The sequence below is a fragment of the Pinus tabuliformis genome, chromosome 5_2, assembly GCF_031772625.1.
Source record: "Pinus tabuliformis cultivar Carrire ecotype Pingquan chromosome 5_2, CPIR1, whole genome shotgun sequence".
Taxonomy (NCBI): Eukaryota; Viridiplantae; Streptophyta; class Pinopsida; order Pinales; family Pinaceae; genus Pinus; species Pinus tabuliformis.
The window spans coordinates 75,470,916-75,495,271 of NC_142306.1; the positions used below are offsets into that span (position 1 = coordinate 75,470,916).

The 24,356-nt window shown below is 40.3% G+C and overlaps 1 pseudogene; it reads left to right on the plus strand.

Annotated features, from left to right (window-relative positions):
- The first annotated feature begins 4,327 nt into the window (after positions 1–4,327).
- Positions 4,328–24,356, plus strand: part of LOC149157616 (homeobox-leucine zipper protein HOX9-like) — a 108,973-nt pseudogene continuing 88,944 nt past the window's right edge.

Genomic DNA, 24,356 nt, shown 5'->3' on the forward strand with positions numbered 1-24,356 from the left:
GGATTTTATAGCTCCCTCTTAAGGTGATCATTTGACCTTTAGTCATGATATTTTATATGAGGCAAATAATCCATAATGAGGAAAGATCTTTCACATTCAGGTGTTTATAACACTATTCTACATAAGATTGTGACTTAATGCAATCCAGATGTCAAAATTAGGGCCTCCTGCAAAGAATCTGATACGCACAATCTTCTGGAACCTATGATTTCAAGGTGAGATTTGCCTCAAAAGAGACTTTTATATAGTGCGATGCACTTATTTTTCTTAACTGTTATTCAAAGTAGAATCTTCAAGTGTGCTTTATCTCTTATCCAAATTGGTGCCAAAATTTTGTTTATAACTGGAAAATCCTTGTAGATTCTTCATAATAGATAAATTTTCAAAAGATAAGCTATCTGACTGTCTTGTTCACAACTTCGTTTGTGAACAAGACTACAATACTATCATAATTTTACGGAAGCTTCTACACCTTGTGAAAAGGTCATGAATGATGTTGAGTTGTATATGATGAGTTGCTATACCTAGAGTAGTGCCACAAGTAAGGTATCGCAAGAAAACATTACTGCATAAGATAGCTTCAGGTCTTTTAGGAGAACCATTTCTTCTTGAGAGATACAAGATTTGAGTTTCCTGAGGTGATTTTCGCTGAATCTCAATTCTGCTAATAAAAGACTGATCAAAGCATTTCATTACTTGAAGGTACATCATGATAGAGGAAAACACAATTTCCTTCATGGCTCCTTTCCTTTGCTTGATGGGGAGGAAGGAATAGGACTATTGAGAAATGAACGTGCTAAAGCAAAAACCTTAATACAATGAGCCTTTGCTACTGTAAAATTTTTTCTCTTATAGGTATTTATGCCCAAAGATCCAATAATTATGAAAATATGTATTACTTGTGTCGTTTTTCTTTCTTCAGGGCCAAACGATACCACAAGATGAAATAGATATGATATCTTCATAATCCAGGTGACAAAAGCAAAGTTTTCATAACTTCACAAATCACATAGGTTTCTATGAATACAACTACTGCTACAAGAGAGGATTCCATTCTCTGATTTGGTTGCGGATGTGGAGGATTTCAGAATTGTGCCAAGGTCAAATTGAGCATCATCAGAGAATGTCAAACTCCTCTCCTTTACTCAGTTACATCATTCAATACTTAGTATTGCCATATTAATATTCTTATGTCAATATTGTTTCTGTCCTCAGTAAGAAGCTCATCAAGAGATACTACCCTAGGAGTATAGACGAGAGAAAAATGAGACATAGTTGATGTGCAAAGATCCTTGTAGTAGAAATATAACTGAGTCATCCATTAAACTACTGCAACAACGATATAATATACTATGATTGTGCCATATCAAAGAGTGAGGAGAAAGTGTCATAAAGTTGAGTATCGAACCAAGGGTAATGTGAGCTATAAAGCAGATTATACACCAAGTTTGTTGTGCCGAGATCATTCCATATATACAAGAATGCTCGAGAGTATACTTATATAAAGTGCAGAGATCAACCGAGATTACTGTATATGAATGAAGCTGAGATCAATGTATACAATAATGTTAGAATTATATTATCGAGATTATACACTAAGGAGACATAGATGAACAGAGATTATGCAGATACCAAATAGAGGATATGCCAATACGATGAGGTTATTCAAAAGTGTGCTAACATTGTCATTATGATTAGACCATTCCAGAAGAGAGAATCCTCCATCATGTAGAAGTCCATGTAAGATAGATCAAGAGCAGTTCTAAAACATCTACTTCAACAATGCTTCAACAAGTCTCAATGCTGCTACAGGATATTCTCAAGTTTTAATAATGATGTCTTTAAACCAAAGCTCCAAGGGTGCTTTATGTTTGACGCAATGAAAACTTATATTTAGATTCTATAAGGGGAGAAAATTAAAGATCAATATTGAGCTTCCAAGGTCTATAAGATGATGCTACTCCTGTGCTTTCAATTCAGTACTGTGCTTCCAAGGTTTCTTCAAGAGTTAAGGTCTGGTGTAATCGCATAGTGACAATGAACTAAGGTTTGAAAGTTTGTAATGATTCACACAATAGTACAAAGAGATATGCAAGGTTGCTTCCATGATCCACCTAATGAGACTTGATTTCAAGCAAAGATGTGAATGTCATAAGAACCAGGGTCAAGATAGTGACAACAAGTTCATTCACAACAGAGGTCACAAGTCTGCAATCTAGGTTCGAATGTAGTATTCTTCCACAGATCTATAATTGCTACAGGAATATACTTTAAGTAAGAAATACAATAGATCAAAACTGAAATGCATAGGTCTTATAGTAGTTCTACAGATCTGAGATCTCCTTCATACTTTCTTGTGTTTATCCGCTCTACGATGACTACAAAAATGGTATTCCTAGTGAGATGAAGATGTATCTTGATGTCAATCGAAACACACATTATGAATATTGATACATACCTTGATTCATCAATGAATGAGGCCACAAAGAATTATCAACAAACCATCTGAGATTGCTTTTTTCTCTTGTATTAGTCAAGTTTTAGAGGGTGAATCTTTGTGTGTTATTTACTGAGTGTTAAGAGGGTTTATACCTCCTATATGGGCTGAGTTGCTATGGCAGGAGGGTGCACATATAGGTTGTAGCTATCCCTCATTAATAATAACGAGTTAAAGGGTTTACTTAGCATAAAAATGGAAGCTTTTTGAAGAAGAGATAGGTTTGCACCAACTAGTATCAATAATATTTCATGAGATGATAGCTAAAGCAGATTTTTGAGGGTCGTGGAAGTCTGAAATAGAGTGGAAATTAGCCCATACTTCACTATTTGAAAATAGAAATAAGGTACTGTTGATGGTGCTAGACCCACCAACATTCAGGGGATCACCCCAGTATGAAGTCCCAACTAGACCTCACATCATTTGGTGTGGGAGTCCCATCTGGTATGATGGACTGGTTGCCATTGTCTTGACGATTTGCCTCAACTCCTTCTTGTCAGCAAAGGAGAGTGGTTCATTTATCTTCGAGAAGTGAGGTTTGCATGCCTGGTGAGTGTAAGAGTCACTTGTGTCAATGGTTCTTTCACTGTTGAGGGAGAGGGTGAGAGTGAGTTCCAAGTCGATTGGGAGCAGTCCCAACACTGCTAGGAACACACAACACAACAAGACATGCACAGCTTCCGGTGGAGAAGTCCACACGAATGTGGCAGTCAAAACATACAAGGTGAGATAACCAATACAACACTCACGGAGAAGTCTGAATGAGTGCAATGGTTGTTACACCAAACTTCATGTGAAAGGTCTATCTGATGTCCGGGAGAGCAGTCTACATGGGAGAGACAATGTTAACAACATATACAACACATTTCCATTAATAGATTATGTATTACAAGAAATGAAGCAGTTCAGATGTAGAAAACAAGTTAAAGCAACATGCATTACAAGTCTTAAAGCGCAGTCTTACAATAAATACAATACATGTGTGACAATGTGCTGGCCTGCTAGCAAGCTTCTGAATTAAGCGAAAGTTCCAAGACACATTGTTACACCATACGTCACTAACCCTGAGTGCGGAGAGTTGGAAACACTACTTACTCCTCAAAGAAAATATTACAGACTCTATTAGCTATGTGGGAGGAGCTGATGTGAAAAGTGCTATGCATGTACAAATGAGGGGGTATATATAGCTAAGGGTGAAACTGACCCTTGTGGCTATTCGACTACCCTCATGACCATTTGAATTCCATGACTTTTCGACTTACATGAATATTTTTTCAAAAAGTGGGTCTCTTGGACTTCCATGTTACATCACATTGATTGACAACAAACCCATAGTGGAGATGTGGGCGAAATGACTCATGACGTCACTCGACATGACTTGACATGACAATGCTGGTACATTCGTGCTGTTGCTGGAGTGCATGTTGATCTATAGTGCTAGTGGGTGATGGATGTCTTCATGGTGTATCATAGCTTCACCTCCGCATGGAAAAGTGTGTGGAATCTTCGATGGTCCTTGGTTCTCTTGATGAAGCATTAGAATGTTGTTCCTTGCTTGCATACTAGAAGGCATGATAGACTCATCTGTTCGCAAAGGTGCATGTTAATCACGTTCGTTCGCTTTGCATTCTTCATTCATTCATCCGTTGGTGAGTGTGTCATTCTCCATGTGCTCCCTTCATTCATCCCATTCGTCGTCTTACCATGTTCATTGGTGTACATGTATCTGCAATCACTCATGACGAGATGACATCAATTCCAAAACCTCCTAGTCTACCATGACACATGATCATTTGGATTCAGGTGACCAGGAGAGGCAACAAGGCTGTGATGCGGGATTATGGCTCTGGGCAATTTTTGATGAAAACTGCACAAGTGTCACTGAGAGATGGAGACAGGTAATCTGGGTTGACAACGACTGTCTGCAAGTTCTGGCTCAGCTGGGAAAAAAATTGCGCAAGTTTTGGGAGGAACAATATGGCTATTGGAAGGCAAGGCAATCATGCTTTGTGCATTTTTTAGAATGAATGGGCAATGGGGCTGGACAACCATATTTGCGAAACTTTCCAAAGGGACGGGCCAGGCTGCATGAAGGGTCAGCAGGTAGGGATTACGCAGTTTTTCTAGGGAATTGCCCAGGAGACTGGCAGCCAAAACTACCCAATTCCCAGATGGAACTGCTAGTTGGCTGTTGGGGTCACTGGCAGCCAAAACTGTGCAATTCCTAGAGGTAACTAGCAGTTGGATGCTCAGTCACTAGCAACAAAAACTAAGCAATTCTTGGAGGGAACTGGCAGTCCACTACTAGGAGTTGTTGGCTAGGAAAAGTGCACTGAGGTCGGGAGGCCAGGCTGCTGATCATCTCTATGAAATTTCTGAGTTGAGTTGACTAATGGGAAGAGAAATTCCTGCTCATGAGCACTGCACAATTTTTGAGATGACAATGGGTCGACTGTCAGGGTGGCTGACTAGGAAAATTGTGCAATTTTCTGAGGGAGATAGGGACGGGCACTTGGTGTCTGTCTGTCTTGTCTTCACAATTTCCTCGGTTAGTTGAATAGGTGAGGTTAGTGGCCTCTATGTAGTTTTTAAGGGGGGTCAGTCCCGGGGTGACTGTCAGGTCTGACTATCGAGGTAGCCAGCATGAGAGTTGATTGGATTGCTTGCAGGCAGTACAACTTGAAGAGGCTAGTTTTGTGCTTCTGCATTGTTCTGGTTGACAGTCAATCTAGTTGATGGCAGGGTGATGATATGGCTATCAGAGGGGAATCTAGTCATTATAACTTTCAACAAAAATGGCTAAGTGTGTGAACAATCAAAATTTTCATAGGTGATCATACAAACACACACTCGCATGACTTGACGACGAAACAACCAAACCATCCAGACACACATGTTCAACAAGACTGAATGACGGTGTAAGTGACAAGCGAGACACTCATGGTTGAACATTCACTGATCGAGATGACACTTGCGTGACGGTGAATGTGACTCCATGTGTGAGTGTGACAGATGCTTTCATAGCGAACACAACAAGAACATATGAAGCATAGACTTTGAGCATAACTAGAACATGGTCGCAAGCATGACTTAAACATCAACATGTAGAGACTTGAATGCAATGAACAAGCGAGGCAGATGTAAAGACTCACATGAGCTCATGGAGTGAACTTGAGTGTGTGTATTCATCAATTAAAACTCTTCAAGGGACGCTTCCAAATTGGTGGAGGCGAAAATTTTGGAGGGTGGTTGTAGCTGCTAGAACACTTGGTTACACACTGGTAGAACTCCAGCTTCTCTGTTTCAGTTCATTTCTAGCACAGGGCATTGCTCTTTCGGGGGAGTATTGAATCACTGTGTGGGTTACTTCAGTTTCACCACTTAATCCATGGACCTATGTGGTTCACCCTTTGCCAACTCAGTCAAACACAATCAAAAGTTCAGCTTGAATCTCATCGTTTCGAACCTAGGAAGGGTAGTTTAGCTGACAAGTTGAAAATTTTCAGAGTATAATTTTTCATCTTTGGTGTTGCTCCACTGCCAGCAGGCCTAGGGAGTACCTCGGTGGAGTCACGTAGGAACACACACATTGCTCCACTTCCAATGAGCCTGGTCAGTACCACGGTGGAGTTGCATGCTTCACCTCTCTGCACAGTAATCCTTTCTCTTCTTTTACCTTTATATTTTTCAAGAGGACTGTGAATAGGCACTTATTTATTTTTGGGGTGGAAGAGGGATCTCGACTAATTGAGAGAAGAATAGGTTGTTCCTTCAGAGAAGCATGTAAGACCTTTGACATATGTTTGCTCGTTTAGATTTTCCCCTTCTCTATTTCTACTAGTTGGATGAGCTTGCACACATAGAGAAGAAGGCTGAGTATAAGCATGGGGATTCCCACTGTGGACATAGGTTCATGGTTGGACCAAAAATTCCCTTGCAGACGGTTCGTATTTTCTGTCAAGGTTTCATCGACCAGAGGTTACAACCAAGCATAGAGAAGGAATACACAAGATTGGCCAAGTGTTGTAGTGTCACAAGTTTCCTCAAATTTCAGCCACATACTCTACTCAAATCCAAGATGTAGTAGTTGGTAGCACTTATTTTTGGAAACAAGAATAGTAATATATCAAACAAGCAAAATGAACGTGAACAAAAATAGTAAGCAAAATCAAACAAAGCAAAAGAAAAGAAAATAAGAAAAGAAACAAAATGAAACAACAAGTAGCAAGAAGACTATGTACATGGCACGGGCATGGCTCGACCCACTGAGAATAATGTTTAATATCTTGGCCATCGGCAGGAAGGTTGTCAATCCTCCTACCCAGTGATTTCAAATGATACGTTTGTGGGCCAAGCTTCTTGTAGACCAGTGCAAGTCCACCGGGCTCCGCTACCAAAACCTGGTGGCATTCCATAAGACCTTCAAGTGAAGATAATGCCACTATTTCAGGTACTGAGTGCAACATGGGCTCGGATGATGGCATGAGGTAGTTGTTTTTATTCCCGGAAGGATTCAAATTTCTGAATTCAATGCGAAAGCAAAATTTCCCATATTTCTTACGTGTAGGATTTAAATTGAAAAACCAAGTATGATGACGAAATTTGCAAGTAATCCAAACACTTAAATTGTTACTCAATCTTTTCAGTGCAAGGAGTGAAAACAACGTGCATGTGTTACCTATTCTTTGATGCAATGGCTTGTCTCCTCCTTTACTTGGAATATCATGTTGGATTGCTCGCACGTAGTGCGTACTCAGTTCATCATCTACTCGTGCAGACCCATCCCGGTATTATTTGGTCAACTGGTCAATGAATTTTCGCTGCTGTAGTGTGAAACTTGTACCGAGATTGGCCATCTTTGGATCGTGGTAGGTTACCAGTTTGCTTTGTTCATTTGTAGTGTTGGTCCTTTGTGTGTTCAGTATGAGTGCTTCATACTTAGCATCATTGTTTGTGCCTTTGAACTTAAAAAAGCTCGAAATCATGCATTGTCCATTGTTTTGGATGACTGAGATACACTCGGTCCTTGGGCCATCATGTGTTCTTGAATTGTCAAGGCTCATAGCCCACAACTCGTCTATACATGGACCGTTTGGCGTGCTGGTACTGCTGCTACTATTGTTTTTTCTACAACTACTACTATTGGAAAAACAAACTGTACAAGTTTCATTATCATCAGTTGGGCAAGGAAGGAGTCCCAACTTCTTGTGTGATGAGGTTGGAGCTAGCCATGTAGGATAACACTCTAATGTCTTTTCCAGGAGGCAGTTGCCAAACATGAGTTATGTGAAGGCCAATGGTTCATTCTCGCCGTTAAGGGGAGTGAAATTATGTTTCATATACCTCTCTGATAATGCCCAAATTTGGTTGCATCTGCCCTTGTACCAAAGCCACATGTGAGACCAGTGTGTAGTGAAATATCCATCTAGCTTGCTGGACCAGTCTCTGCTGAGTAGTAGGCCATATGCTTCCGGTATATCCACAACAACTATGTTGATGCATTGGTGGACTCAACTATCATGGGATAGTCAGATGATCACGTCTTGTAGTTCACCAATGACTGGTACTAATGTTCTATCAAGTTGGATGATTCTCATAGATGTTTCGCTCCATTGTGCATTGATCTTTCTAGCAATGGAGAGAGGCATGACATTGGCTGCCACGCCAAAATCAACTAGGCAGTTGTGGAAATTGTAGTTGAAAAATTCGAATGAAAATAGGAATGGGTGGCAACCTGAGTTTTCTTCTTCCATCTGGAGTGTATTGAGCATAGTGGAAAGGGATCTGGGAGGTGTGCATGATCCCTTGTTGGTAGAGGCTGTGTTGTTTGTCCCAATGCGCGCAGCAGGATATCTCACTTACTCTAGACTTTGGCTAACTCAAACAGACTAATGTTCACTTGATTTTTCTTCATGTCATCGAATATGTTGTAATCTAGCGATGGTAGACTCATCGAGGTGTTTGGGGTGGAACGGATGTTCACACTATCCGGTGGAGTGTTCTGCAACTTGTTGCTCATGGATGTATTCTTATCTACCGATGTCTTCCTGGACTTGCTTTTTTTATTGTTGCTTGGAGGCAGCTGGTGGATCAACCTTCTTTATCAATTGTCTCACTTTATCTTGTATTTCTCCAAGTGTAGGGGGAGCCCCTTTACTCCTAATATTGCAACGATCATTTTTTTTTTGGGGCTGCTTCTCGATGTTCATCTTCGAGATTAATTGAGAGCACTGATACGCGTTCACTGCATGCCAAAAACTTGGTTCTTCATTAGGTGCAACCTCTTCGTTATCATCAGTGTCTTCTGGATCCTCCTACATGTTGCTTTTGCATCGAGTGTATGACTGCATATAGAGGTAATGATTCACTTGCAATATAAACAAGATTTCTCGGGGTGAAACTCTTCGTGGAAGGAACAAAAATTAGGATCAACGCACTGATCGATTTGGAACACAGGCTTCTGTGAAAAATTGGAACTAAACCGGTTGTTGCTTGATGAGCTGGTTGATGAGCTACTTGCCTATATTTGTCTGGGCGGATGAATTCTTGCGAATGTGTCCGTCTTCCATTGCTTGAGTTCGAACATTTCGGTGGTCAAGTTCTTGACAAGGTGAGTGAGGGTCTCAATATCAGTTGCTTCCTTGTCTCTACCCTTCTTCACCATTACTTGGGGCTTTCTGATAGCATCCTTGGATTCTTTCATTGATTCGTCATTCTTGTTGACTCCGATTGTGCACAAGTATTTTTCAACAACAATAGCCTCTTCACAGCTTCCTAAAAGTGTTGGCTTCACAGCTCGCTTGATGAACTGCACAATGGTGGTTGGCAGTGTAGACGTGTAATAGTCGACAATGATGGAGTCATGAGGTTTGGTGTCTACTGCAAAATGATTCAAAATATGAATAAAAGTGTGATTGAAGTCTTTCACTTTCTCTTTTCCCTCCATCCTGAGGCTTCCCAATTCCTGGAGCAACATGGTTGGGGTATTGTCACCAGCAAAATTTTCAAGGAACATACGTTTGAAAGAACCCCATTTCTGTATGGATTTGGGTGGAAGGATGTGATACCAAGCAACTGCGCGGCCGTCCAAGGTACATGGGAACATTCAACATGCTACGTCATCATAACGTACCTCAAGGGTCTGCAGCTATAGGTAGAAGTTGTCTAAGTGGTCTTCTGCCTTCACCACATTGTCAGGGTTGAACTTGATGTTCATCGTCTCTGCTCGCCTCGACATCTTGTGTAGAAAAACTGGGAGGGCCAATGGTCCCCGAGTCATCCATTCAAGATTTGGGTCAGCCATATCTTTGTCATCTTCCTGTCCTTCGGAGTCTGATGGTTTCGGATCTGAGTCTGTCGGTTTGTCTCCACCTCCACCTCCTCCATTGCCTTCCCCTCCACCTCCTATACCATAGTTTGATCCCATGATCACAAGAGTGACTTATTTGTCTTCAAGGAATATTGGAGGTTCCTCAATGTCTTCAATAGCTTCCTCTATAACTTCGAGCTTGGTAAGGACTTCTTCTTCTAGCAATGATACAACAACTACTATGGGAGTGGCTTTTGGCTTCCTAGATGTGTGTGGAAGATGTTGTATGCCTGGGATCAGTCTGATTTCTTTTGCAAACTGGTGAGTGATAGGACAGACAAAGCGAAGGTGTTGATATGAAATCTCGTGTTCAATTCTGGGAGGTGAGGAGTAACCAACTACAGAGTCATGTGAGAGGGAGTGTGAGTTACTTCCTTGACCAGATGATTGATGAGCGAGTGTGAGGGGAAGTTCAACCATGTACAATTGGCTGCCCTCCTTCTAGCGCCAGAAATGTTGATGGTGCTGGACCCGCTAACATTCAGGGGATCACCCCACTATGAAGTCCCAACTAGACCTCACACCATTTGGTGTGGGAGTCCCATCCGGTATGATGGCCCGGTTGCCATTTTCTTAAGGATTTGCCTCAAATATTGCTTTTTAGCACAAGAGAGTGGTTCGCTTTGTCTTCGAGAAGTGAGGTTTGCGTGCTTGGTGAGTGTAAGTGTCACTTGTGTCAATGGTTCTTTCACTATTGAGGGAGAGGGTGAGAGTGAGTTCCAAGTCGATTGGGAGCAGTCCTAACACTACTAAGAACACACAACACAACAGGACATGCACAACTTCTGGCAGAGCAGTCCACACAGATGTGACAATCAGAACATACAAGGTGAGATAACATGTACATCATTCATGGAGTAGTCTGAACGAGTGTGATGGTTGTTACAACAAGCTTCATGTGAAAGGTCTATCTGATGTGTGGGAGAGAAGTATACACGTGCGAGACAACGTTAACAACATATATAAAACATTTCCATTAATAGATTATGTATTACAACAAATGAACCAGTTCAGATGTAGAACATAGGTTAAAGCAACATTCATTACAAGTGTCAAAGAGCAGTCTTACAAGAAATACAATACATGTGTGAAAACATGTTGGCATGTTAGCAGGCTTCTAATTTAAGTGAAAGTTCCAAGACAGATCATTACACCATACATCACTAACCCCAAGTGTGGGGCGTTGGAGCCACTACTTACTCCTCAAAGAAAATATTATAGACTCTCTTGGCTATGTGGGAGGAGCTGAGGTGAAAAGTGCTTTGCATGTACAAATGAAGGGGTATTTATAGCCAAGGGTGAAACAAACCCTTGTGGTTGTTCAACTACCCTCATGACTGTTTAACTTCCATGACTTTTCTCCTTACATGAATCTTTTTTCAACAAGTGGGTCTCTTGGATTTCCACATTACATCACATTGATTGACAACAAATCCATAGTGGAGATGTGGGCGACATGACTCATGACGTGACTCTACATGACAATGCTGGTACATTCATGCTACTACTAGAGTGCATGTCGAGCAATAGTGCTGCTAGGTGATGGATGTCTTCATAGTGTATCATAGCTTCACCTTCGCATGAAGAAGTGCGCAGAGTCTTCGATGGTCCTTGGTTCGCTTGATGAAAATTTATCATGTTGTTCCTTGCTTGCATGCTAGAAGGCTTGAAAGGCTCATCTGTCCGCGAAGGTGCATGTTCATCAAATTCATTTGCTTCACATGATTCATTTGTTTGTTCGTTGGTGAGCCTGTCATTCTGCATGTGCTCCCTTCATTCATCCCATTCATTGTCTTGCCATGTTCATTGGTGTACCTGTACCTGTAGTCACTCATGACGAGACGACATCAAATCCAAAACCTCCTAGTCTACCTTGACACATGATCATTCGGATGTAGGTGACTGGGAGAGGCAGCAAGGCCGTGGTGCAAGATGATTGCTCTGGGAAATTGATGATGAAAGCTACACAAGAGTCACTGAGAGATGGAGACAAGAAATCTCAGTCGACAATGACTGTCTGCAAAGTATGGGTTGGCTAGGGGGCAAAGTTGCACAAATTTTGGGAGGAGCCGTTTGGGCTGTTGGAAGGAAAGGCAGGCATGCTCTGTGCATTTTTTTTAGAATGAATGGGCAACGAGGCTGGAAAGCCATATTTTCACAATTTTCCAAAGGAGCGGGCTGGGCTGCATGAAGGGTCAGGAGGCAGGGATTGCGCAGTTTTTCTAGGGATTCAACTGCCCGAGAGACTGGTAGCCAAAACTGTGCAATTCACAGAGGGAACTTCCAATTGGCTACTGGGGTCACTGGCAACCAAAACTACGCAATTCCCAAAGGGAACTAGCAGTCGGTTGCTCAGTCATTTGTAGTAGAAACTGCGCATTTCCTGGAGGGAACCGGAATTCCGCTGCTAGGAGTTGTTGGCTAGGAAAACTGAACTTAGGCTGGGAGGCAAGCCTGCTAATCATCTCGTTGTAATTTTTGAGTTGAGTTGGCTGATGGGCAGTGGAAGGCCTTCTCATGAGAACTGCAAAATTTTTGAGACGAACAGTCGGTCGACTATCGACGCGTCTCACTGGGAAAATTGAACAATTTTCTGAGGGTGATAGGGATGGGCACTTGGTCTTTGTTTGGCCTATCTGCACAATTTCCTTGGTGAGTTGAGTAGGTGAGGTTAGTGGCCTCTGCGTAGTTTTTGAGGGGAGTCATTCCCAGGGTGACTGCTGGGTCTGATTGTCTAGGTGGCCAGCATGAGAGTTGATTGGATTGCTTGCGGGGAACGCAGATTGAAGATGTTAGCTTGGTGCTTCTATGTTGTTCTGGTTGACAGTCGATCACGTTGATGGTGGGGTGATGGTCCGGCTATCAGAGGGGAGTCTGGTCGTCATAAATTTCAGTAAAAATGGCTAAGTGTGTGAACAATTGAAATATGTATAGGTGATCATACAAACACACACTCACATGACTTGACAATGAAATGACTAAACCATCCAGACACACATTCAATAATAATGACCAACAGTGTAAGTGACAAGTGTGACACTCATAATTGATCATTCATTGATCGATTTGACGCTTGCACGACAGTGAATGTGACTCTGTGTGTGAGTGCGACAGATGTTTTCATAGCAAACACCACAAGCACATACGAAGCGAAGAATTTGAGCATAACCATAACATGGTCACAAGCATGACTTAGACATCAACATGTAGAGACCTGAATGCAATAAAAAGGCTAGGAAGATATATAGACTCACAAGAGCTCACAGAGTGAACTTGAGTGTGTGCAGTCATCAAATAAAACTCTTCAAGGGAGGCTCCAAATTTGGTGCAGGCCAAAATTTTGGATGGTGGTTGTAGCCGCTACTATAGGTACCTATTGTGGGAGGAACATATGTGTGTTTTAGGGCTGGAAAGTGGCAGAGAATAGAGGAACAGGGCCTTAGTCTAAGTTTGGGTGTGATTTGGACCAATACAGTGATCTACAATAGCCCATATTTCCACATCCATACAAAAAAGAAGAGGGCAACTTGTAATGCATTGGTTTATAACAAAGACTTGACCATTATCTTTGCGCAAATTGATGTTGTGTTGTTGTATTATTGTTGGATTTTATTTATCTTGTATTTTCAATGCCATTACATGTCAAAAACACCAAAATATAAGTTGAAACCCACAATAATAAAAAAAAAAAGAAAAAAACAGAGCAAATAGTCAAATTGTTTGATGAAATGCCAAAACCAACAATTTTGCAAAAATAGTGAGAAGTTTCCAAATCTTGGAGGGATAGGAGGTTGGTACACTACAAAAATATGAGTGCCTTAGTTATTTTAGAGTGTTGAACCCATTTATACATTAAAAATCACATTTTAAACAATGAAAAATTAGAATCTTGATCAAAATTCTATAGTCGAATTCCAACGAAAAAAGTCAAAACGTAGAACAATTAGGCTTCACCATTGCTAAGCCATCCACTAGTGTCCATATGTGTGGTCTAGGCCACCATAATGGCATGTAAAAAAGGTATGGATGAAGTGAAAGCATAAGGTGGCATTTGCAAAGTACTTACATCTCAAATTTGGCATATAAACTCCAAGAACTCTATTATGTGGTGCAGCTTTGTTACACTAAAAAATGTCACCATGGCTATTTACAGTTAGTATGGCTCTATCAACAGTCATGCTATCCTCTTAGGCAAGTCTTATGCCTCTGCTCTCCATGTCAAACTCCAAAAAGAGAGAAAGTCCTTATAAATGTATTTATCTCTGGGTACGCAGGTTCACAAAAGCTCCTCCTTGGACGCTCTATATGTAAAGGGGCAGGTGCGTCCCCCTGTAAAGGTCAAAATGCGCAAGTTTCATCTTTAAAAAGTTACTTGTGGTCATTTCTAGAGCATTCTAGAAGGTTGTTCGACGTGTATTGAGCACCTCCAGATGGTTCATGTACCCCTACCAAAGAGGAACTTATCCCATCAATAAGGGAGCTATCCCATCCAAAGAGGGGATTATCCCATTGATGGTGGACATGAATAACTTCGTCTTGAGCACTATAAATACAGGCATTGGGCCAGAAGGAGGGGAGGTTGGAAGCTATACATTTCTAAGGGTAGATGCTGCTGGAATTAGGACTCCCATTTAGAAGCTTGTGAGGAGAGATTGCCATCTTTGCTTGTTCTATTTGGAAGTGGGTGAGCTTTGTCAAAGTAAAGGAGAACTCTTGATGGACCCTGGGAGGGACTTGCACAACACCAAGGCTCAGGTTGTATTTGTTCCTTTTGTTACCTATTAATGCAAATGAGTCCATTCTTCTCAATAACTTGTTATTTATGAGTTGTTTCATGTACTCCTTGGTCTATGTGTTAAATATGTTTTATTTTATGATATTATCAAGTGCTATTTAATCGTTTGATTGTTAGTGGATGCAGGTTTCAAAGTGAAGGAGGAGCTCATCTGGATCAGTGAGGTTGGACTGCTACAACAACGTTGGATTACAGGTAGGATCTAAACACTTGATTTCTTATATAGTAAATGCATGTTTAGGGAAGGATTGCTCTTGTTTGTCTTGTTTGTCACTAGAGAGTCTTAGGCTCCTAGGGAGGTTGGTTGTGTCCGCACAATCGACTCTTTCCGCCTGACAAATTGGCGACTCCGCTGGGGACTCCATTGATGTGAAAGTCTTTTCCTTTGAATGAACTTTGATCTGAGAAAATTGGTTTATTTTTCTAGTTTTTGGCTGTGTGAACTTGTATTTGGGTGGATTAGCTTAGGATTAAATTAGATTTAGTTTTTCTTGAATTTTCCAGTAGGACGCACCCTCTGAGTATTGCACAGTGCGTCCCTGTACCCATTGTCGCTGTGTGCACAGAGCGGGCCCGCACCTGTCTTAACGGGTTGCCTGCGTCCCCTGCTAAAATTTAAGAAAATTCCATTTTTTGCATTTTTTCTCTTAGATTTTGCTTTTTCTTAGTTTTTACTGCCCAAATCCATTAGTCTCTTGTCAAAGATATTCACCTAAGCTTGTTCCATTAGCATTCCTGTTCTAAGCTTTCATCAATTGGGTGTTTTGAGTCTCTTTCTTGAGAAATTCTTGATTTGATTTCCTTTGGTCATTACTTGGAGGTTTCTCTCAGTCCTTTCACAATTTTGCATCTTTTTGCTTTCATTTTTGCAAAAAAAATTCCCCCTCATTCGCCGGGGGGGGGGGGGGGGGGGCTAAATTGTGTATGAGTGTTAATCACCTTTGAGTGTTCTTATTTTCTGATCTTTGGAACTCTCACCCAATTTTCTCAACTTGCACTTGATTGGTTCTTAGATCACATTAGAATCGTCTTGTGTTTGAGAATTCTCTTGCATAGATCACATTTGTATAATTAGAATTCTCATTTTCAGAATATGAATGAAAAATGTGCATAGATTACATTTGCATACTTTTCAAGTGAATTGTGCTTAGATTACCATTGCATAGTTTACGTTCTGAAAAATCAATCGTAGATTTAGATCAGTTTTCTTTGATTTGAATTTACACAAAATAAAAATAAAAAAATGGTTTGGAATTGATTTGCATTAGTTTTTCTTGATGAAATTAGTGCATTAGAGAATTTGTTATATTTTCTCTTAGTGATCAATTTTTTGAATTGTTGGAAGTGAATGGAAACTCTCTCCTTACTCTAGTTAGGATTCATCGAATTGAAAGGATTGCATTATCATATTCGATTGCATTCAGTTGATTCGGGTCATAACACCATTGGTTTCATCTCCATTTACCCATTTGAGTAATAACAGCCTTAATAACACAGTGCTTAATTAAAATTCATCTAGTAATTTTTACATTTCTAGGGCTCTGAAACACCAACATAGCTTAGGCTAGTGTCTTGGAGTAGGAGAGTAATTAACTCTCCAAGACAACAAAACCAAACAGGTAGCTCATCTTGTGGTAGGATAAATCCGACTGTTTCATTTGTACTCTGGGAAAGCTCCTCTTAAAGGAGAAGCACGAGCTCGTGTCCGAACCAGTGAGGGGATCAATCCTCCCTCTTTGGGAACGACGCCAGACACGCACGTATTACAAACGGTAAACCTCGGATTAACCATTGTCGAGGAGCCAGGGGTCACTTGTCGGTAAACCTTGGATTATTGTCAAGGAGCCGGCAAGGGGATTGAGCTTGATACTCTGCCCTTGTGTGCTGTCGGAGTGTAGACTGTTCCCCCAGGTGCATTTGTTGTTGTTGGTAACCTTAGTGACCATTATATTTAGGGTTCTACCCAAGGTGACGGTGGAGGGAAGATCCCACTGTACCTGGAGCAGACGTCGGCTAGACTCACTTGGATTTTCTGGGGGGTTCACTTCACTCGAGACGGTTAAAAGTGGAGGAACTTGGTCCAGTCTATTCATTAAGCAGGCTGCCGGGGTAACTGTTCCACCCACCACTTCTGTACTGAATTCGGCGATGTTGGGCTTCATCACCAACTAGTGTTTTCGGTCCGGAAGGCTACTGTTTGTGTCTGGTTTGACTCCTAGATTTGATAGCGCATGTTAATTTGTTTGTTTTTACTTTTAGAGACCATATGTGTGAATTGTGAATTTTAATTGTTAGGTGTGAATTGTGAATTGTTAATTTTAGTTTTAAAAATTGTTAATAAAATTCACTGAAGTTGAATATAATGGCAAATGTTCCGGAATTTACCAACCTAGGAACCCCTCCTAATGAGAATCCTAGTACTTTTCCTTACTTTGGAAATGTTGGTCCTCCTTATATGGCTACTTTGTCATTACCTGGATTTACAATAGGATTACCGATATGGTTATTTTCAACTTCGTTGGCCCAAAGTACTCCAATTGTTCCATCTCAACCGGATGCTTCACCTCAACAGAGTTCACCATCTCAACATCACCAACCTTCTCTTGACCCTTTACCTTCTTCGCCTAATTTTTCTTCCTCCATTTCTTCCTCTTGGCCTGGTAAAAGCCTTGATGCTAGTAACCAGGAGGCTAAGAAGAAGAAGAAAGGGAAGAAGAAGAAGAAGAAGAAGAAGCAAGATAAGAAAGAAGTCAACCAACCAACCATGGCTGTGAATGTTAGTTGTGTTGAGGAAAACTCCGACATGCATCGTAAACCAAAATACCCTTGCAGGATTTGTAAGGGTGACCACTTCCTTGTCAATTGTCCTGGTATTCCAAAGGTCTTGGAAGTATGGTCAGAAAAATCTCATCAACTTTCCATTGATCCATCAACCAGTGATAGTCAGGTTCCTGGGAAAAAGGGTAAAGTTAGGTTTCCTTGTAAGTTATGCAAAGGGAGTCATCAAACTCACATTTGCCCTCACATGGATGAAGCCTCAATATTGTTGGAAAACCTTACTGTTCCACAGCAAGAATTTCCAACTGGTTACCGTAAACTTTCTCCCAACCTACTGTCAACTGACGGAGTGATTGATTTAAATTCAAGTACAGTCGATCACACTCTCCCATTGGAGAGTGAAACTCATGTCACTCAGGTTGATGATCAATTAGTTGATCAAGTGGTCGATTCAATTTCACATTCGGTCGATCCCACTTTCCCTTTAGAGAGTGAACTTCATACCACTCAGGTTCTTCTAGTTACATCAGATTCTTCTATGCCGGGGGGCATTTCACCTGTTTCTACAGAACCCCCTCCAAGCACTGAGGTCTTTTCCTTTGATTGGAATAGACTGACAGAACCTCGTCTTCCTTCCTCCATCCCTTTCCAAATCATTGTCAAGGCGGGTGGTAGGGACATACATCGTACTCAGGTAGATGAAGGTTCTTCTGTTAGTATTTTATCCTCAACTGTTTGGAAAGCTTTGGGTTCCCCTCAGCTTGCGCCTATTACGCAGAATCTGAAAGCTTTTAACAAAACCATTAGTGAACCTTTAGGGATCCTTCCTAAGTTTTCTATTACCTTGGAAGGTAAAACGGTCTGTATTGATCTTATGGTAGTTCGAGGTCCCTTGGATTTCAATTTACTCCTTGGGCGAGACTATGTTTATGCAATGAAAGCTGTCGTATCGACACTCTTTCGCGTGATGTCTTTCCCTCACAATGGCAGTATTGTGACTGTAGACCAGCTTTCGTTCCCTAGTCTTGTTTCAACTACCAATAATATGACATCCTTAAATGTTCCTGATTCTAAAGTGGTATCTACCCTGCCACGGGTTAATTATGTGGCAACCGGTCCCATGATTTCAGTTACCGATGTAAGTGAGCCTCTCACTATTTGCTCATCTTCCTTTGATTTAGCTCCGGTAATTGACATGGAAAACTCTATGGGATTACTTGAACACGATGTTCTTATCCCTTTTGAGTCCCTTGACATGTGTTTCTTCCCGAGAAGTATTCTTCCTTTAGATGAAGACCTCTTGGAAGCCATGATCAAGGTGTGTCCATTGACATGTCTTTCCTCCAGTTGGAAGCCATGATCAATGTGGCGAGGATAGTTTTTTCCTATATCAACCTCGTTAAAAAATGAAATAGGCTATAGTGAGGATAGTTTCTTCTAGTCTCAACCTCGTTAAAAAATGAAACTGGAAGTCATGAGCATAGTTCCTTGTCTTGTGTCAAGCTCATTAAAAAATGAAACAAGGAGTTGCGAGGATAGTTTTTTCCTATATCAACCTAGTTAAAAAATGAAATAGGCTGTAGTGAGGATAGTTTCTTCTAGTCTCAACCTCGTTAAAAAATGAAACTGGAAGTCATGAGCATAGTTCCTTGTCTTGTGTCAAGCTCATTAAAAAATGAAACAAGGAGTTGCGAGGATAGTTTTTTCCTATATCAACCTCGTTAAAAAATGAAATAGGCTGTAGTGAGGATAGTTTCTTCTAGTCTCAACCTCATTAAAAAATGAAACTGGAAGTCATGAGCATAGTTCCTTGTCTTGTGTCAAGCTCATTAAAAAATGAAACAAGGAGTTGTGAGGAAAGTTCCTTTTACTGTGTCAACCTCGTTAAAAAATGAATCAGTGAGTGCGAGGATAGTTTTTTCCTGTATCAACCTCGTTAAAAGATGAAACAGGCTGGAACGAGGAAAGTTCCTTTTACTGTGTCAACCTCGTTAAAAAATGAATCAGTGAGTATGAGGACAGTTCCTGTTACTGAGTCAACCTCCTTAAAAAATGAATCAGGTAGATTTTAGGATATATAGGTAGATTGTAGAAAGTAGGATTTTGAGGACAGTTCCTGTTACTGAGTCAACCTCGTTAAAAAAAGAATCAGGAATGAGGATAGTTCTTTTCTTGTGTCAACCTCCTTAAAAATGAAACAACTCCCTTTTCAAGTTAAATATTGAAAGTAAACCTTCATTTCATCCATCTGGTTGAATGCAATGAAGCCTGGGGGGCATGTACCTTGATTTGCGTCATTATGCTGGGGGCATGCGAACTTCTTGAGCATATTTCCTTATCTTGTGTCAAGCTCGTTAAAAAATGAAACAAGGATAGGTTAGATAAGTAGATTTTAGAGAGTAGTCACGAGAAAAGTTCCTATCTTGTGTCAAGCTCGTTAAAAAATGAATCAAGGATTTTAAGAGCATAGTTCCCTGTCTTGTGTCAAGCTCGTTAAAAAATGAATCAAGGTTTTTAGAGTAGGCTTTTTTGTTAGGTAGATTGTAGAGAGTAGTTACGAGCATAGTTCCTTATCTTGTGTCAAGCTCGTTTAAAAAATGAAACAACTCCCACGAGTCTTTCCAAGATCTTGAAAGTAAAGCTTCATTCCATCCACCTCATTGAAAGCAATGAAGCTTGGGGGGCATGTACCTCGTCTTGCGTCATTATGCTGGGGCCATGTGAACTTATAACAAGCATAGTTTTTCGTTTCAAGCTTGTGTAAACATGAAACCGAATCCGAGCATAGTTCTTTTCCTGTGTCAAGCTCGTTAAAAAATGAAACAAATCCTCCTCTACTTGAGTCGAGATTTTGACTAGACCTCATAAATGTTAGGGTGTATTTTTTAGGTTAGTTATTTCAGTTTTTTGCATAATTTTCTTACAGTTTTAGGTCGAGTCTTTCAAATGATCTCGTAACTCAACCTTCATTTCATATTGGTTGAATGAAATGAAGCTGGGGGGGCATGCGCTCTAGCAGTTATGCTTAGGGGGCATCAAGCACAGTTTTATCTCTATTTCAAGCTTGTGTAAAAATGAAACTACTTTGAAGCATAGTTTTTCTCTGTTTCAAGCTTTTGTAAAAATGAAACCTATCTCGAGTCAGTTTCAGTTATTTTCAAGACTCGTTAAACTCATGAAAATCCCGAGATTATTTTGCTATCTTTCATTCTCGTAAAACAAATGAAAATGCCGAGTTCTTTCCGTCTTTTCCTGCTCGTAAATTAAATTGAAAGTCGGCCATATGAGTACATTTTTATCATTTTTTCGAACTCATTAAAACTTACGAAAAAGTGAAAACTATGAGTACATTTTTATCATTTTTTCGAACTCATTAAAACTTACGAAAAAGTGAAAACCATGAGTACATTTTTATCATTTTTTCGAACTCGTTAAAACTTACGAAAAAGTGAAACCTCAGAGTCATCTTTTAAGCCTTTTTTTGACTCCTAAAACATGAAAAGATTGCCGAGCGTTTCTTTTACACTCGTTAAAACAAAATTAAAAGAAGGTCCCCTTATAGCCCTTTTCTGACCGTAAAAACATGAAAAGATTGCCGGGTTTTTTTCGTTTCAAACTCGAGACTGGAAATAAAACGACGTGTCCTTGATCGCTTTTTACTTTTCAGGTCAGTGGCACTAATCATGAAAGTACTCCTTGGTTGCAAGATCAAGCGGTTCTCCCAAGTATTATTTTATACTTTTTCAGGCTTGGGGGACACAAATTTACGAAAAAGTTCAACCTGGAGTCTTCTTAAGTTTTTCAAACTCTCTAAAATTGAAAAACGCCGAGTTTCTCCTATACTGGACTCGTTAAAATTTCACAGTAAAGGACCTGTTCAATTACAAACAGGAACGAACCACTCCTTCCTAGGGTTCGAATCAAAACTAGGTTGGACTCATCCGAAGGATGAGCTTATAATCAAGCATATGTTATCCTCCTCAAGCTTGTTAAAAATAAAGAGGTACTTGCTAGAAATGGTGGGGGAAAAGAGAGAAGAATGAGCCTATTTGTTATCTTTTGTCTCAGAAGAAACTTTATTACCACTCTTGGACACGACACTTTTCATTCACCTGGGTTGGGAAATCCTTTACCTCACAGTTGATCAAACCACATTGAAAGTCTTCAGCCGGGTTTCGGGGATTAACTTTGAGTCGTTTATCACCAAGCCATCTGTTGTGTCATTATGTGTTCAAGAGGTCTGCAAGCAAAACTTTTATCTGCAAAATACTTGTCATCCATTCGACCATCCCTGAGTCAGTCCTTACAGCGACATTTCTTCAACTTGAACAAAGGATTTCGTGTTGTGGGCCTGCCCTGCAACGGGTCGCTTTCTATCGACATCAGCACATTATGTAGAGAGATGACTTAGAAATCGTCAGTACCTTGAAGTCTGCATGCATCAATGGCAGGTTTCTCGCCTTTGACGTCAGTTTACATCATTGACTCTCGATCGAAGGATTCCGTGAAATGTTCGACATCAACTCATTCATTCACATCTAATGGATTGTACTGGGTACTTTGAGAACCATTGACATTACTGGTGGTCTCTCTCACACTTGTTAACAGTTTACATCATCGACTGGTAATCAAGTGGTTTCTACCATGTTCGACATCAACTCATTTATTCGCATGGCTAGAATCGTATCAATTCGGGAAGTAGAAATGAAGACCCTGGATCTAGTTTCCACCATCCAGACTATGAGGAGTTTTGTATTCATTATCTAAGTAGACTAATCATAAACAGATGGCTGCGTCCATACTGTGTCTACAAAAGTCTATGATTATGATGTACTGCAAGATCATTCCTGTATCAGAGTAGTTAGTCTGTTAGTTAAAGTTTTGATCTGAGTATGGGAATGCCTACCTCAGTCATGATATAATCTTATACATGTATTTTGTGTTGAAAATTGCAGGTTCTGACCAGGCTCTCCACGAGATAATCCTTGAAATGATAAAGCGCTTCACCCTTCCTAGATAATACAAAACCCTAATCTATTACAGGCTTCGCACTTTAGGGGGCAATCTGTTACACTAAAAAATGTCACCATGGCTATTTACAGTTAGTATGGCTCTATCAACAGTCATGCTATCCTCTTAGGCAAGTCTTATGCCTCTGCTCTCCATGTCAAACTCCAAAAAGAGAGAAAGTCCTTATAAATGTATTTATCTCTGGGTACGCAGGTTCTCTCAACCTTACCTGCGGGTACGCACCCAATGTTCACAAAAGCTGCGTCCTTGGACGCTCTGTATGTAAAGGGGCAGGTGAGTCCCCCTGTAAAGGTCAAAATGCGCAAGTTTCATCTTTAAAAAGTTACTTGTGGTCATTTCTAGAGCATTCTAGAAGGTTGTTCGACGTGTATTGAGCACCTCCAGATGGTTCATGTACCCCTACCAAAGAGGAACTTATCCCATCAATAAGGGAGCTATCCCATCCAAAGAGGGGATTATCCCATTGATGGTGGACATGAATAACTTCCTCTTGAGCACTATAAATACAGGCATTGGGCCAGAAGGAGGGGAGGTTGGAAGCTATACATTTCTAAGGGTAGATGCTGCTGGAATTAGGACTCCAATTTAGAAGCTTGTGAGGAGAGATTACCATCTTTGCTTGTTCTATTTGGAAATGGGTGAGCTTTGTCAAAGTAAAGGAGAACTCTTGATGGACCCTGGGAGGGACTTGCACAACACCAAGGCTTAGGTTGTATTTGTTCCTTTTGTTACCTATTAATGCAAATGAGTCCATTCTTCTCAATAACTTGTTATTTATGAGTTTTTTCATGTACTCCTTGGTCTACGTGTTAAATATGTTTTATTTTATGAGATTATCAAGTGCTCTTTAATCGTTTGATTGTTAGTGGATGCAGGTTTCAAAGTGAAGGAGGAGCTCATCCGGATCAGTGAGGCTGGACTGCTACAACAGCGTTGGACTACAGGTAGGATCTAAACACTTGATTTCTTATATAGTAAATGCATGTTTAGGGAAGGATTGCTCTTGTTTGTCTTGTTTGTCACTAGAGAGTCTTAGGCTCCTAGGGAGGTTGGTTGTGTCCGCACAATCGACTCTTTCCGCCTGACAAGCTTGCTACCTCATTGTGTGTTTCTCAAAATAATTTATAAAATGGAAAATCGAGTTCTGGAAATTGTCAATACTTACATTATCATAAGAGATAGTTCTTTGTTATAAATTCTATGAAAGTCTTAACACCAAGGGAGACAAAATCTTTCAAAGTGGTAGGTTCAAATTGAGGGATGATATGGAAGATGCGTCGTTGGTTGTCAAGTTCATATATCAATTGCAAGTGGTAAAGTAAAGTGATTGATTTCTAACTTGCTATGTTTGGTCTAGTGGATGCATTAGAGCTTGGTTATTGTTGAATAGTTGGTTTCCCCCTACTTTGGACTTTGTGAATACAACTCTTTTGTTTCAGATTCTTAATATAGTTGAATTTGCTAATAATTTTTCTTATCTTCTCTAATCAATCTATATTGATAATGTGGTCTATGAATTTGAATTTTTTCTACTGGCCCTCTTAATCTAGATATCAAGAGGGGTGTTGCATATGGTAAGGGTAGGGCCTGGGTAGATTAGAAAGGTCCTATCTGCTGGCTTCTGTAGGTGTAATGACATTTTAATCAAGCCTCATAAAGTTCAATAAGCTCCCTTCCATCTAGCTAGATAGTCCTATTTGAAGAAGATTTAATGGTTTTCTATTTTTTCATAATGTGTCTTTCTTACATTGGGTGGCATTTGAAAAGTACTTACATTTCAAACATGGCATAATAACTATAGGAAATATATTATGTGATGCAACATTCCACCTCATAGTGTGTTTCTATAAATAATTTATAAAAAGGAACATCGAGTTCTGGAAATT